A 12,166-nucleotide genomic window follows, 5' to 3' on the forward strand; every position below is an offset into this window, starting at 1 on the left:
TCTTGTATCCGCCATGTGCCCACGTCCTGCCATCCCACCCCTTTCCCTCTAAAACCTCCCAGTCCCACGCCGCATCTTCTCTTCTCCCAAGTCCCAACAACTTCTTCGCCGCCGCCGCCATGCGCCAACCCCGCTGTCGCCCGTTGATCCGGCTGCGCACCTCACCCTCGTCGCTCTCCCTGGCCCAGCAACATCACCCACTCCCTGTTCTTCCTCCCGACGTGGAAGTGTCCTTTCGAGTCTCGTCTCCGTCTTCGTGGTCCTCAGATCTGGCAGCCTCCGGCCACAACGCTCCCGGATCTAACCAACCAATAGGTGCTCGACGCCGCTCCTGAGGACCGTGTCGGTCTTCTTCGTCTGCTCTCTCTCTCTCTCTCTCCCTCAACCTCCCACGGCATGTATCGGCCCCTTCTGAAACTCCTCATCCGAGTGGCCACCTGATGCCGCCGTGTAGAACACGCTCACTCCTGCCTTTGCCCGCCTGTACCAGGTCCGGTCGCCTCTTCCTTTGCGCAATTCCTCGAGCAGGTCATATATGTGGCGTATGTGTGTTGTTTAATGGATGGTGAGCTTATTTTCTGGTGGTTGGGGTCCAGGATTTGCTCCTGTGGTTCAAGTTGAATACCGGGGAGATGGAGATGGTGACATGGCTGGCTTCTGTGGTGGTGAGGTTCAAGTTCTACAACGAGGTCATGGTTGTTTGCATGTCTGTTTAGGTCTATTTTTTGTGTGTATGGTTGAAAAACAAAGCCATGCCTATTAGTCTGGAAAATAAAGTCAAGCTTATGTGTTAAAAATAGTTTGATTAACTGGCAAGTGGCCATTTTGCAATGGTGAGATGAGCTAGCTAGCTTGTGTTGATGCATGTATGTTTGGTCAAGGCTAGCTAGCTGCAGCAGTTTGACTAGTACATAAGAGAAGAGACACTATGTCAGCATGTGCAATCAGAATCGGGATGTATACTTCACACTATTGTATAACTTAACTAGCAGTCCTCCATTCATGTAGATGTAGTACGTACATTCCTTGTTCTTTTTCCAAGTTTTTTCATCTCGCTTTTGCTTTTCTTTTCAGTATTTTGTATTTCTGTATCATTTAGCTCCTGTTCCTAAGGCTGATGCATCCACTGACATGTCAACATCATGTCATGTGTGTTCTTTCTCCAAGATGTAGTGCAGGGGTTCTTATTTGATGTTCTTATATACGCTATGTTATCATGCAGGTGGCCGTTGGGCCTATCTGAAGAGCAACAATGTAACGCTTTTGAGCTTAGGTACAAGAAGTCGTATTTGAAAGGGGACGAGATGATGTTCATCAAAATGAAACTGAAAAGGTTGGTCTATCATCTCTTAGTTATACATCACATTTAGTTATGCGCCAATTTATTTCTAGACAACATGAGCATGGAGAAACATATATGTGAAAGGTTGGTCTATCTGAAGAGCAACAATGTAACGCTTTTGAGCCAGCGTACAATGGCTTTCAAGACGCATGCTACAGATAACTTGCTTCGAGTCCTGCTCTTTTTATTTGAGGTGTTTTCTTAGCTTACCACGTTGCCTAGGTGGTACTATTGTAGTATATATAATGTATGCACCTGCTTGTGCCCTATTTTCCTAGATGTGGCTCATAACTTAGAAATCTATCTTTTGGCTGTTTTCTTTACACTAAATCCATCTTAATTAAGGTGCCAGGGGAAAAAAATTTTTGAATCCATATAGGCAAATATGTTACTATAATCAATTACAATAAAATCATTTGCACAGAGAAAATTTCAACATTAGACAATATGATTTGGCATGTTTGACCCTCTGTCAGGCATCCTCCTTTCTAGCTTTTGTTTTTCCCTGTAATGGCTTTGCCTCTTTTGGTCCTGAACTTTTGAGACCATGACGCTTTTGAGAATGTATGGAAAGCTTGGTTTCATTATAGCAATGGAACCAGGGTCTAAAAAAGTGGACATTGTTGAGAAGAATTGGAAGTACATACAGAAATACTGGTAGCTTTAACCATGGAGAATGATTTTGACCTCTCATACAAAACATAAGAAGTGGCTTAATTTAATTAGGTATGTGTAGCATAATCTAAACTATTGTTGGTGGAGATTTAGTGTGAGCTGCTGCTATTTAATTTGTTTTGAATGAACAAACAAATTATATATTTCTTTAAATGGCATTCTTAACCAGTTTACTGTATGCCCAAACTGCCCAGTAGTGGTTTGCTAGTCTACTACTGCAAAATATAAACGTTGGTATATACTTCAGTGGGGTTGTAGATGTCCATTGTACTTGGTTAATATATATTTTTGTAATCGCAACAAGCCAATGAACCGATTATCGACGCTGCATTGTATCTTTCAGATAAGGATTTTTTTACCTGTATCACCTGTCCATCTTGGTGTAACCATAGCACATGCGGGTTCTAGAGATATGATTAATAAAATTAATTAGAAAAATGTCATGTTCTTTGAATTATATGAATGTTACAAGTAATTCGAAAAGCATGATGTATTCTGAACCGTTGCAAACTTATTATGAAATTGAAATCAGTGTGGTTTATTGGTAGATTATTCCTTTAGTACACAGAGCAATGTGTAGTCCTCAATCTTTATTATTTGGAGTATGTGTTCCTGGTGATTCATGTTACCCTGAAAATTGCTTGTGAAGGATCAAAAGGTTAATACGTAGTGATACTGTTAGATAGCAGCTAACCAGTCAATTAGAACATCTAAGTTTTGTCATTGTATGCTCAATTAAATTTCAACTAGATTACACAATTTTCATCTCCCTTACAACTACTCTAATCATTTCTTAGGAGTGGGAAACAATACCGGAGGAATCGTGATCTATGGCAAGGGTGATGATGTCTATGGTGATGATTGTCATGATCTATATGGCAATGGGCGTTATGATCCATATGGTGATGAAGATGAGTCTGATCTTTCTTCAGGATATGCAACAAAGTGAACTTATGAAGTTTTGGTCAATTTTAGCTTATGCGCATAATGCTTGGACCATTATATCTTAGTTACTATTTTTGTTTAGCATTTCAAACTTCCTAGATAGATCATTATAATCGATGTAATTTGGATCCGCTAAATATACTATATGTTACTTGGTCATGTGTGGTTGTGCAATTATAAGATAGTATATTTGAAGTGGAAAACAATCCTTTCGGGGTGACTAATGGCCTACCATACAACAACAGAGACTTCACTCTTGATGAATCTGTATATTGATGCTGTTTGTCATGCTCTCAACCGTAGGAATCCCTGAAGGGGTGTATACACAGTCGGCGATCATAATAGCTTTCGGTTTCATTCTCCTCCTGGTTATAGCAAACCCCGAAGGGTTTCATTCTCCTCTCGGTTATAAGAAACCCCAAAGGGTCAAATATACCGTCATCTATTGTGAATGCCGACGGGAAGTAATAACGGTCAGAAAATAAATATTCTACGGGGAACCGTCAGCTATAAGCGTTGTCGAGTTTATGTGAACCGGCTGGAGACCAAAACATGCCCGACGACTCACCGTCAGCTAATTACCGTCGGAGAAGGTATTAACCAAAAGTACCGTCGGCTATAAGTGTAATGGCCGACCAAGCATAGCCGACGGGAGATTGCCGACGGTGTACCGTCGGTTATATGTAAATCCGACGGTGGACTGAAATATCCGACGGTAATTTGACCCTCGGTTATAATGAAAAATCTAGTAGTGCAATAAAGTACGGTTATGACGTTCGGACACACCATTATGCTGTGGTGTTCCAGGTGGCACGAATTTGTGAAACTATTCCACATTGTTTTAATTGAAGACCAAACTCGTAACTCAAATATTTGTCTCCGTGATCAGATCATAGAAACTTTATTTTCTTGTCACGATGATTTTCCACTTCACTCTGAAATTCTTTGAACTTTTCAAATGTTTCAGACTTATGTTTCATCAAGTAGATATACCCATATCTGCTCAAATCATCTGTGAAGGTCAGAAAATAACGATACCCGCCGCGAGCCTCAACACTCATCGGATCACATACATCAGTATGTATTATTTCCAATAAGCCAGTTGCTTGCTCCATTGTTCCGGAGAACGGAGTTTTAGTCATCTTGCCCATAAGGCATGGTTCGCAAGCATCAAATGATTCATAATCAAGTGATTCCAAAATCCCATCAGCATTGAGTTTCTTCATGCGCTTTACACCAATATGACCTAAACGGCAGTGCCACAAATAAGTTGCACTATCATTATTAACTTTGCATCTTTTGGCTTCAATATTATGAATATGTGTATCACTACGATCGAGATCCAACAAACCATTTTCATTGGTGTGTATGACCATAGAAGGTTTTTATTCATGTAAACAGAACAACAATTGTTCTCTAACTTAAATGAATAACCGTATTGCAATAAACATGATCAAATCATATTCATGCTCAACGCAAACACCAAATAACACTTATTTAGGTTCAATACTAATCCCGAAAGTATAGGGAGTCTGCGATGATGATCATATCAATCTTGGAACCACTTCCAATACACATCGTCACTTCATCCTTAACTAGTTTTTGTTCATTATGCAACTCCCGTTTCGAGTTACTACTCTTTAGCAACTGAACCAGTATCAAATACCGAGGGGTTGCTACGAACACTAGTAAAATACACATCAATAATCTGTATATCAAATATACCTTTGTTCACTTTGCCATCCTTCTTATCCACCTAATACTTGGGCCAGTTCTGCTTCCAGTGACCAGTCCCTTTGCAGTAGAAGCACTTAGTCTCAGGCTTAGGTCCAGACTTGGGCTTCTTCACTTGAGCAGCAACTTGCTTGCCATTCTTCTTGAAGTTCCCCTTCTATCCCTTTGCCCTTTTCTTGAAACTAGTGGTCTTGTTAACCATCAACACTTGATGCTCTTTCTTGATTTCTACCTTCGTCGATTTCAGCATCGCGAAGAGCTCGGGAATTACTTTCGTCATCCCTTGCATACTATAGTTCATCACGAAGTTCTACTAACTTGGTGATGGTGACTAGAGAATTCTGTCAATCACTATTTTATCTGGAAGATTAACTCCCACTTGATTCAAGCGATTGTAGTACCCAGACAACCTGAGCACATGCTCACTGCTTGAGCTATTCTCCTCCATCTTTTAGCTATAGAACTTGTTGGAGACTTCATATCTCTCAACTCGGGTATTTGCTTGAAATTTTAACTTCAACTCCTAGAACATCACATATGGTCCATGACGTTCAAAACGTCTTTGAAGTCACGATTCTAAGCCGTTAAGCATGGTGCACTAAACTATCAAGTAGTCATCATATTGAGCTAGCCAAACGTTCATAACGTCTGCATCTGCTCCTGCAATAGGTCTGTCACCTAGCGGTGCATCAAGGACATAATTCTTCTGTGCAGCAATGAGGATAATCCTCAGATCACGGATCCAATCCGCATCATTGCTCCTAACATCTTTCAACATAATTTTTCACTAGGAACATATCAAAACAAACATAGGGAAGCAACAACGCGAGCTATTGATCTATAACATGATTTGCAAAATACTATCAGGACTAAGTTCATGATAAATTTAAGTTCAATTAATCATATTACTTAAGAACTCCCACTTAGATAGACATCCCTCTAATCCTCTAAGTGATCACGTGATCCATATCAACTAAACCATGTCCGATCATCACGTGAGATGGAGTAGTTTCAACGGTGAACATCACTATGTTGACCATATCTACTATATGATTCACGCTCGACCTTTCGGTCTCCGTGTTTCGAGGCCATATCTGCTATATGCTAGGCTCGTCAAGCTTAACCTGAGTATTCCGCGTGTGCAACTGTTTTGCACCCGTTGTATTTGAACGTAGAGCCTATCACACCCGATCATCACGTGGTGTCTCAGCACGAAAAACTTTCGCAACGGTGCATACTCAGGGAGAACACTTATACTTTGATAATTTAGTGAGGGGTCATCTTATAATGCTCCGTCAATCAAAGCAAGATAATATGCATCAAGGATAAACATCACATGCAATCAATATAAGTGATATGATATGGCCATCATCATCTTGTGCTTGTGATCTCCATCTCCGAAGCACCGTCATGATCACCATCATCACCGGCGCGACACCTTGATCTCCATCGTAGCATCGTTGTCGTCTCGCCAATCTTATGCTTCTACGACTATCGCTGCCGCTTAGTGATAAAGTAAAGCATTACAGGGCGATTGCATTGCATACAATAAAGCGACAACCATATGGCTCCTGCCAGTTGCCGATAACTCGGTTACAAAACATGATCATCTCATACAATAAATTTAGCATCATGCTTTGACCATATCACATCACAACATGCCCTGCAAAAACAAGTTAGACATCCTCTACTTTGTTGTTGCAAGTTTTACGTGGTTGCTACGGGCTTAGCAAGAACCGTTCTTACCTACGCATCAAAACCACAACGATAGTTTGTCAAGTTGGTGCTGTTTTAACCTTCGCAAGGACCGGGCGTAGCCACACTCGGTTCAACTAAAGTTGGAGAAACTGACACCCGCCAGCCACCTATATGCAAAGTACGTCGGTAGAACCAGTCTCGCGTAAGCGTACGCGTAATGTCGGTCCGGGCCGCTTCATCCAACAATATCGCCGAACCAAAGTATGACATGCTGGTAAGCAGTATGACTTATATCGCCCACAACTCACTTGTGTTCTACTCGTGCATATGACATCTACGCATAAAACCTGGCTCTGATATCACTGTTGGGGAACGTAGTAATTTCAAAAAAAATCTACGCACACGCAAGATCATGGTGATGCATAGCAACGAGAGGGGAGAGTGTTGTCCACGTACCCTCGTAGACCGAAAGCGGAAGCGTTAGCACAACGCGGTTGATGTAGTCGTACGTCTTCACGATCCGACCGATCCAAGTACCGAACGTACGGCACCTCCGAGTTCAGCACACGTTCAGCTCGATGACGTCCCTCGAACTCCAATCCAGCCGAGCTTTGAGGGAGAGTTCCGTCAGCACGACGGCGTGGTGACGATGATGATGTTCTACCGACGCGGGGCTTCGCCTAAGCACCGCTACGATATTATCGAGGTGAATTATGGTAGAGGGGGGCACCGCACACGGCTAAGAGATCAATAGATCAATTGTTGTGTATTTGGGGTGCCCCCCTGCCCCCGTATATAAAGGAGCAAGGGGGGAGGCGGCCGGCCTAGGAGGAGGGCGCGCCAAGGGGGGAGTCCTACTCCCACCGGGAGTAGGACTCCTCCTTTCCTTGTTGGAGTAGGAGAAAGGAAGGGAGAAGGAGAAGGAAGGAAGGGGCGCCCCCCCTCCCTAGTCCAATTCGGACTAGTCCATGGGGAGGGGTGCGGCCACCCTTTGGGGCCTTTCTCTCCTTTCCCGTATGGCCCATTAAGGCCCAATACGAATTCCCGTAACTCTCCGGCACTCCGAAAAATACCCGAATCACTCGGAACATTTCCGAGTCCGAATATAGTCGTCCAATATATCGATCTTTACGTCTCGACCATTTCGAGACTCCTCGTCATGTCCCTGATCTCATCCAGTACTTCGAACTCCTTCGGTACATCAAAACACATAAACTCATAATATAACCGTCATCTAACTTTAAGCGTGCGGACCCTACGGGTTCGAGAACTATGTAGACATGACCGAGACACGTCTTCGGTTAATAACCAATAGCGGAACCTGGATGCTCATATTGGCTCCCACATATTCTACGAAGATCTTTATCGGTCAAACCACATAACAACATACGTTGTTCCCTTTGTCATCGGTATGTTACTTGCCCGAGATTCGATCGTCGGTATCTCAATACCTAGTTCAATCTCGTTACCGGCAAGTCTCTTTACTCGTTCCGTAATACATCATCCCGCAACTAACTCATTAGTTGCAATCCTTGCAAGGCTTAAGTGATGTGCATTACTGAGAGGGCTCAGAGATACCTCTCCGACAATCGGAGTGACAAATCCTAATCTCGAAATACGCCAACCCAACAAGTACCTTCAAAGACACCTGTAGAGCACCTTTATAATCACCCAGTTACGTTGTGACGTTTGGTAGCACACAAAGTGTTCCTCCAGTAAACCGGAGTGTGATAATCTCATAGTCATAGGAACATGTATAAGTTATGAAGAAAGCAATAGCAACATACTAAACGATCGAGTGCTACGCTAACGGAATGGGTCAAGTCAATCACATCATTCTCCTAATGATGTGATCCCGTTAATCAAATGACAACTCATGTCAATGCCTAGGAAACTTAACCATCTTTGATCAACGAGCTAGTCAGGTAGAGGCATACTAGTGACACTCTGTTTGTCTATGTATTCACACATGTATTATGTTTCCGGTCAATACAATTCTAGCATGAATAATAAACATTTATTATGATATAAGGAAATAAATAATAACTTTATTATTGCCTCTAGGGCATATTTCCTTCAGTCTCCCACTTGCACTAGAGTCAATAATCTAGATCACATCGCCATGTGATTTAACATCAATAGTTCACATCACCATGTGATTAACACCCATAGTTCACATCGTCATGTGACCAACACCCAAAGGGTTTACTAGAGTCAATAATCTAGTTCACATCGCTATGTGATTAACACCCAAAGAGTACTAAGGTGTGATCATGTTTTGCTTGTGAGAGAAGTTTAGTCAACGGGTCTGCCACATTCAGATCTGTATGTATTTTGCAAATTTCTATGTCTACAATACTCTGCACGGAGCTACTCTAGCTAATTACTCCCACTTTCAATATGTATCCAGATTGAGACTTAGAGTCATCTGGATCAGTGCCAAAACTTGCAACGACGTACCCTTTACGACGAACCTTTTGTCACCTCCATAATCGAGAAACATATCCTTATTCCACTAAGGATAATTTTGACCGCTGTCTAGTGATCTACTCCTAGATCACTATTGTACTCCCTTACCAAAATCAGTGTAGGGTATACAATAGATCTAGTACACAGCATGGCATACTTTATAGAACCTATGGCCAAGGCATAGGGAATGACTTTCATTCTCTTTCTATCTTCTGCCGTGGTCGGGCTTTGAGTCTCACTCAAATTCACACCTTGTAACACAGTCAAGAACTCTTTCTTTGATTGTTCCATTTTGAACTACTTCGAAATCTTGTCAAGGTATGTACTCATTGAAAAAACTTATCAAGCGTCTTGATCTATCTCTATAGATCTTGATGCTCAATATGTAAGCAGCTTCACCGAGGTCTTTCTTTGAAAAACTCCTTTCAAACACTCCTTTATGCTTTGCAGAATAATTCTACATTATTTCCGATCAACAATATGTCATTCACATATACTTATCAGAAATGTTGTAGTGCTCCCACTCACTTTCTTGTAAATATAGGCTTCACCGCAAGTCTGTATAAAACTATATCATTTGATAAACTTATCAAAGCGTATATTCCAACTCCGAGATGCTTGCACCAGTCCATAGATGGATCGCTGGAGCTTGCATATTTTGTTAGCACCTTTAGGATTGACAAAACCTTCTGGTTGCATCATATACAACTCTTCTTTAATAAATCCATTCAGGATTGCAGTTTTGTTATCCATTTGCCAGATTTCATAAAATGCGGCAATTGCTAACATGATTCGGACAGACTTTAAGCATCGATATGAGTGAGAAAATCTCATCATAGTCAACACCTTGAACTTTGTCAAAAACCTTTTTCGACAAGTCTAGCTTTGTAGATAGTAACTCTACTATCAGCGTCCGTCTTCCTCTTGAAGATCCATTTATTTTCTATGGCTTGCCGATCACCGGGCAAGTCAACCAAAGTCCGCCATGTCAATGATGTGATCCCGTTAATCAAATGACAACTCATGTCAATGGCTAGGAAACTTAACCATCTTTGATCAACGAGCTAGTCAGGTAGACGCATACTAGTGACACTCTGTTTGTCTATGTATTCACACATGTATTATGTTTCCGGTTAATACAATTCTAGCATGAATAATAAACATTTATCATGATATAAGGAAATAAATAATAACTTTATTATTGCCTGTAGGGCATATTTCCTTCAGTTGCGCGAGTCCACGGAGGGCTCCACCCACGAAGGGTCCACGAAGAAGCAACCTGGTCTATCCCACCATGGCCGTCGCCCACGAAGGACTTGCCTCACTCGGGTAGATCTTCACGAAGTAGGCGATCTCCTTGCCCTTACAAACTCCTTGGTTCAACTCCACAATCTTGACGGAGGCTCCCAAGTGACACCTAGCCAATCTAGGAGACACCACTCTCCAAGAGGTAACAAATGGTGTGTTGATGACGAACTCCTTGCTCTTGTGCTTCAAATGATAGTCTCCCCAACACTCAACTCTCTCTCATAGGATTGGATTTGGTGGAAAGATGATTTGAGTGGAAAGCAACTTGGGGAAGGCTAGAGATCAAGATTTATGTGGTTGGAATGGAATATCTTGACCTCAACACAAGTGTAGGTGGTTCTCTCTCAGAAAATGTAAGTTGGAAGTGTAGGCATATTCTGATGGCTCTCTCCACGAATGAAGAGTGGGTGGAGGGGTATATATAGCCTCCACACAAAATCTAACCGTTACACACAATTTACCAAACTCGGTGGGACCTAATTGTGAAACTCGGTCGGACCGATTTGGTTCATAATGTGACCGTTAGGATTTTCGGTGGGACCGACACGTCAACTCGGTAGGACCGATTTCATTAGGGTTAGGGCATAATGTAATCTCGGTGAGACCAATTACACAAACTCGGTGAGACCGATTTTGGTAATAGACAAACGGAGAGTTGGTCAGGCAAACTCGGTGGGACCGATTCGCTCATCTCGGTTGGACCGAAACGTTACAAAAGGGAAATAGAGTGTTTGCATTGCAATCTCGGTGGTACCGATCGCTCATCTCGGTTTGACTGAAACGTTACGAAGGGAAACAGAGAGTTTGCAATCCCATCTCGGTGAGACCAAGATCCCTATCGGTGAGACCGAAAAGACTAGGGTTTCTGGCAGTGGCTATGTCAAGAGAACTCGGTAGCGCCGGATAGACAGTTTTGGTGGGGCCGAGTTTGACTTTTGGTTGGGACATATGTGGATGTGAGAAAGTAGTTGAGGGTTTTTGGAGCATATCACTAAGCACTTTGAGCAAGAAACTCATTAAGCAACACCTCACCCCCTCTTGATAATATTGAAGGAAATATGCCCTAGAGGCAATAATAAAGTTATTATTTATTTCATTATTTCATGATAAATGTTTATTATTCATGCTAGAATTGTATTAACCGGAAACATAATACATGTGTGAGTACATAGTCAAACAGAGTGTCACTAGTATGCCTCTACTTGACTAGCTCGTTGATCAAAGATGGTTATGTTTCCTAGCCATAGACATGAGTTGTCATTTGATTAACGGGGTCACATCATTAAGAGAATGATGTGATTGACTTGACCCATTCCGTTAGCTTATCACTTGATCGTTTAGTATGTTGCTATTGCTTTCTTCATGACTTATACATGTTCCTATGACTATGAGATTATGCAACTCCCGTTTACCGGAGGAACACTTTGTGTGCTATCAAACGTCACAACGTAACTGGGTGATTATAAAGGTGCTCTACAGGTGTCTCCGAAGGTACTTGTTGGGTTGGCGTATTTTGAGATTAGGATTTGTCACTCCGATTGTCGGAGAGGTATCTCTGGGCCCTCTCGGTAATGCACATCACTATAAGCCTTGCAAGCATTGTGACTAATGAGTTAGTTGCGAGATGATGTATTACGGAACGAGTAAAGAGACTTGCTGGTAACGAGCATGAACTAGGTATTCAGATACCGACGATCAAATCTCGAGCAAGTAACATACCGATGACAAAGGGAACAACGTATGTTGTTATGCGGTTTGACCGATAAAGATCTTCGTAGAATATGTAGGAGCCAATATGAGCATCTAGGTTCCGCTATAGGTTATTGACCGGAGACGTGTCTCGGTCATGTCTACATAGTTCTCGAACCTGTAGGGTCCGCACGCTTAAAGTTCGATGACGGTTATATTATGAGTTTATGTGCTTTGATGTACCGAAGGTATTTTGGAGTCCCGGATGTGATCACGGACATGACGAGGAGTCTCGAAATGGTCGAG

General features: G+C 42.2%; 1 long non-coding RNA gene across 1 annotated transcript; it reads left to right on the top strand.

The window, feature by feature from the left end:
* The first annotated feature begins 32 nt into the window (after positions 1-32).
* Positions 33-3,218, top strand: LOC123145503 (uncharacterized). The gene is made up of 4 exons (XR_006472310.1): positions 33-490; positions 597-689; positions 1,223-1,333; positions 2,815-3,218. It is a non-coding gene; the product is annotated as an uncharacterized lncRNA (long non-coding RNA).
* Positions 3,219-12,166: the final 8,948 nt, after the last annotated feature.

The sequence above is a fragment of the Triticum aestivum genome, chromosome 6D (assembly GCF_018294505.1).
Source record: "Triticum aestivum cultivar Chinese Spring chromosome 6D, IWGSC CS RefSeq v2.1, whole genome shotgun sequence".
NCBI classification, from domain to species: domain Eukaryota; kingdom Viridiplantae; phylum Streptophyta; class Magnoliopsida; order Poales; family Poaceae; genus Triticum; species Triticum aestivum.